This window comes from Mus caroli, unplaced genomic scaffold, assembly GCF_978045245.1.
Source record: "Mus caroli unplaced genomic scaffold, Mus_caroli_1 scaffold_1, whole genome shotgun sequence".
NCBI lineage: Eukaryota > Metazoa > Chordata > Mammalia > Rodentia > Muridae > Mus > Mus caroli.
The window spans coordinates 42829594-42834461 of NW_028227256.1; the positions used below are offsets into that span (position 1 = coordinate 42829594).

General features: G+C 38.7%; 1 non-coding gene across 1 annotated transcript; it reads left to right on the plus strand.

Moving 5' to 3' along the window:
* Positions 1-1190: 1190 nt before the first annotated feature.
* Positions 1191-1321, plus strand: LOC115032437 (small nucleolar RNA SNORA55). Its single transcript, XR_003838114.1, has one exon. It is a non-coding gene; the product is annotated as a small nucleolar RNA SNORA55 (small nucleolar RNA).
* Positions 1322-4868: the final 3547 nt, after the last annotated feature.

Consider the following 4868-nt stretch of genomic DNA (forward strand, 5'->3'; position numbering starts at 1 on the left):
GGCAGTGGAGATAGCTTCATGTGTATATTCTAGCTATGCAAACATGAGCCTCTGAATTTAGACCATTAGTTTCTTCAGTATACCTCCATGATGTTATTTTCTTCTTCCCTTCCTTGGAAGGTCCTCTCCATGTCCTTACTAGGAACCACACCTCTGTGGTTATTCAGCTACTGAATAGCATATTGGAAGCATAACAGCTAATGTCCACATGTAAGAAAAAAACATATATTTTGAGGTCTGGGTTATCTCACACCCAATGATTTGTTTTCTAGCTTTGTCCACCTGCAAATTTCCTAAGCTCCTTTTTCTTAAAAGCATATTATATTCTCTTGTGTAAATGTATCACATTTTCATTGCCCATTCACCAGTTGGTAAACATCTAGACTGTTTCCAATTTTTACTATTATGAATAAAGCAGGAAGGCATACAGATCAGCAAGAATTCCTGTAGTAGGGTATAGAGTTCTCTATGTATATGCCCAGGAGTGGTACAGTTGGATCTTAGACAGATCTATTTTCAGATTGTTTAGGAGCTGCCAAACTGATTTCCATAGTGGCTAGAATATTTGGCCCTCATACCAGCAGTGAATAGTATTCCCCCTTTCTCACATCCTCACCATCATATGCTTCCATTTGTTGTACAAATTTTGGTCATTCTGAATTGGGTAGGATTCAATCTCAAAGCCTTTTAATTTACATTTACCTGAGGGATAAGAAAGTGGACCCTTCTTAAGTGCTTCACAACCATTTGTGTTTCATCTTTTGATAAATGTTTAGTTCTATATATTTATTGTTTTTTTCCCTTGATGTACCTTTTTTTTTTTTTTTAGTTCTTTGTATAGTCACATGTAAAGCATTTTTCCTGCTCTGTATGATGCCTCTTTGCTCAAATGAAGGGGTCCTGTGCTGTAATAGAAACTTTTAACATCATTAGATCCATTTGTTGGTTTTTGGTCTTAATGCCAAAACTATTGAGATCCTACTCAGAAAATCCTTTCCAGATTCAGGATGTCTGGTTTTATGTTGATGTCCTTGATCTCTTTGGGGTTACATTTTATACAGGCTGATATAAATGAATCTATTCTTATTCTTGTATGTGCAGGTATGTAGTTTGATCAGCATTGCTTATTGACGATTGTATCTTTTTCCAAAATGTACTGTTTTGTTTCTTTGTCAAAAATTAGGTGTCCAGCACTAAATCTTTCCCAGGCCTGCTGCTTGGTGCCGGTCTGGGGACAGACAGGGCTATACTAGAGCAGAGGAAATCCAGACAGGTCATTTCCATCTGCCCTGGGGCCTATCTCTACAACTCTGCCACACTCCCTGAGGGAGAAAAAAAAAATCAGGTGTCCACTAGTGTAGGGACTTATATCTTCATCTTCTATTTAATTCTATTGATCAACATAGCTGTTTTTAGTCCAATATCATGCTGTTCTTATTACCATGGTGCTTGAATTCAACTTGAGATCAGGACAGTGATACAGAATAAAAGCCATTCTTTTATTATTCAGGATTGTTTTAGCTATTCTGAGTTTTTTGTGTTCCCATATAAAGCTGAAAATTTTCCATTCAAGTTCTTTGTAGAATAATGTTGGAATTTTGATGGGATTGCTTTGAATCTTTACATTACTTTGATAGGAGTGTCATTTTACTATGTTAATCCTACCATTCCACAAGCCTGGAACGTCTTTCAATCTTCTGATATCTTCTTCATTGACTCTCTTCAATGTTGTTGGAGCCGGCCTATGGCTCTCATGTCCGGGTTTGAGCCTGGGAGGCAACCGGAGCTGAAAAAGAAGAGGGAATCTGGGCGGGTCGAGAAATAATGGAACCAAGACATGCTAGTCTGTTCAAGGTGTGAATGTTTAATTAAAAAGTCTGTGCTTATAAAGAGGGAAACCCATCCCCCAATTCACCAGATTCACGGGTTGTAGTTAACTCCGGAAAGTCTTGGAGAACCGGTTCGGCCTCATGGCAGATGGCAGGCAGTGTCCCATCAAAAGAAACTAGTTGAGTCAGAGAAGCAGCACAGCAGGTGGCCCTGGTCAGTGGCGTACAGTCTGAACCAGCCTGCCTAGGCTGAAGGAGGTTACATTTTCCCCCCCTTTAAATAATATCAAATAAAACTGGACTGAGGCATAAAATTTATTTATGCTCTATAGTCCTGCCTGGGAGTTATGGTGTCTGGCGGCTGTGCCCGTCTTAGGATCTCAGATTTTCCCGAACCATCCAATTCCATCTTGGAGGCTACATGCAGCTAGTTTGTGTTATATTTCACACAAACATGGCTCTGTGGTGTGTTATCAACAGCCACGGCCTTTTGGCATGTACATCTGTCTTAGAATGATATGGTTCTGAAATCTGGTTGCCTGTCATTGACTAACCAGCCCTCAAAGCACACCTTATTCCTAATTCAGACAAAGGCCACAATATGTACTTAGAATGCTTCTTGATGAAGATTAATAACTGTCACCTGCAATGTTGGAGGCAAGGCTTTACACCTGCTGCAGTCAGGCTGAACAGCGTGGCTGACCTGCTTGAGAAACAAAGGTGGGGCAGTGAAAAGCAACAGTATAAAAGCTTCTTTGAAGAAGTCCCGGTACTCCATTCAGTTGCAAATTAACAACGATCAAGCTAGGTCTTGAGCTGCCAGTGTGGAGGAGCTGGCCTTGAGAATCACAGAAAGGCTGCAATCTTCCTGGGAGAGGAGGCTGTGCTCCAAATTAACTTTGTTAGGTAAATAAGAATGTTTAGCTATCTTCAATATGAATCTCTAACACTGGAATTATTACTAGACCAGTCTAAGATTGAGTTAGAATAACTGGTCACATGAGGGAAAGAGAAGAATCACTATAACTCTTTTATATGACTAATCTTTCTAAGTCAGATTACACAGTCTCTGATGTTCTTTTTACCATAAGGTTTAAAAGCTTGAAGCAAGGCAGCTTTGCTTGTCCAAACTGGAAAAATGGAAAGCAAGGATGGGTTGAAAACCCAAATTCAGCTTTCTTGTCACTACAGTCAGGGCACTGAGCAAACTCACCTGTCAGCTTGTCACATGAATTAGCCATCATGCTTCTGCAGTGTTCTGTGGAGAGAACCTATGCTTTTCCCTTTCCTAATAAGGTAGCTGTTCAGGACCAAGCCATATGCCAATAAGTAGATCCTTTTAAGATATTATAAGGCATTTATTAAGTTCTTTGACATCCAAATTACAAAATTCTAAAATAAAAGTATGATTTAAATAATGTGCACGGGAATACATTAAATAATATGCACGGGGATATAATTTCCCCCTTCTTTGTCTTTTAAGAAGCTAAAGTTTTAAAGTTCTATAATACCTTGTCCTTGAGAATTAATAACTTGTTGACAAAACATCTCAAATACTTGACTGTTATAGTCAGTATTAATGTAACATGTGCAGTGACTAATTGCACTTTCAATAGTTTCCCTTGAAGAGTGGTTGTAACTAGAAAGGTTGAAAAGTTATTAATAGTCATATGTATATAATTTATTTATTAACTCAGAAATAAGAGTGTTTATTTGCAGCAATTTATTAAGTATAAGTCCTCAAAAATTAACACTATTATGTGGAAACAAGTAGGAACTGAGGACACTAAGAGCAAAAAAAAAAAAAATTTATTTACAATTTGACATGCACATTTTCCAAGAATACCAAAATATTATCTTAAACCATAACTGTTTTGAATATATAAAGAATGAGATTATATATCCAATCCATCTTATATGTAGGACGTATAGACTGCCTGAGATATAAATCCAGCATTTTTACTTATGAGTTGTATATGCATAAGCAATTGCAAATTTGAGAATTAATAGCATCTGGGGGATGAATAATCTTAAGCAATTGTGAGCTCTGAGATATAATATTGACTAGCAATATACAAATTAAGGTTTGATTGTTCAGCATTTTAAAACACCACCCACAGCACACAACTTAATTATCTGTGCTGAAACAGGAGGAAATTCAAAAGAATAAACGTGTGAACTAATTCACATCTACTTATTTCCCATAGAGGGGTTGTTTTTAAACACAATAATTGGGATGCATGCATGTATGAATTTATAGAAGACACAAAAGCATGCATAAAAACAATTTTTAACTTATCTTTGGGATATTGTCAATTTTATTTAAAATGACAGTATGCAATAGATCAATTATTAATATTCTGTAATAACCAATATAATTGCTGTTTTGAAGAAGGAACAGACACTTTGTCAGGTTCTTAAGACACAATTTTTGTTATAGTTATCCCAAACTTTATGAATTTATCTTATAATTCTTTGTTAGCACCACAGTGGCCTTAATAGGGTGCTGAAATTGTGCTTTAAGGTGAACACCACCTCAGCCTCGCCCACCCTCGGCCTTCCTCTCAGCAGAAGAGGCTGAAGGCAGCCCTATCTGTTGTAGGCCAGAAAGCCCAAGCGAGGATAGCAGAGCACCCTGAGTCTTAGTCGGGTGGGGTGGGGGGACATACGGCTACTCCTGGCAGTGACAGGCAGAGAGGTTCATGGGAGCAATGGCAAGCACAGCCCTCTCCTGAGTTAGCTACAAAGCCGCCCGCTTTCCAGCGGCCTCCCACGCCACCACGCTCAGGGAAAGCTGCATGCCCCAAGGCCCCACCCGCAGTAGCCGGCAGCCAGCTGGCTCCAAGTATGCCAACAATCAGCCGGGAGGATAAGAAAAATGACTTTACAATAATGTTTTCTCTTGCCAAAGAATACAGAAAATAAAGGGGGTAGAAAGTCACAGCAGGCAAAGTACATTGAAGTTACCTGACACAAACAAAGGAATGACTTCAAAAGGCCTTACAGGAACCAGATAAATGTTTACAGTAAAGATAAAGC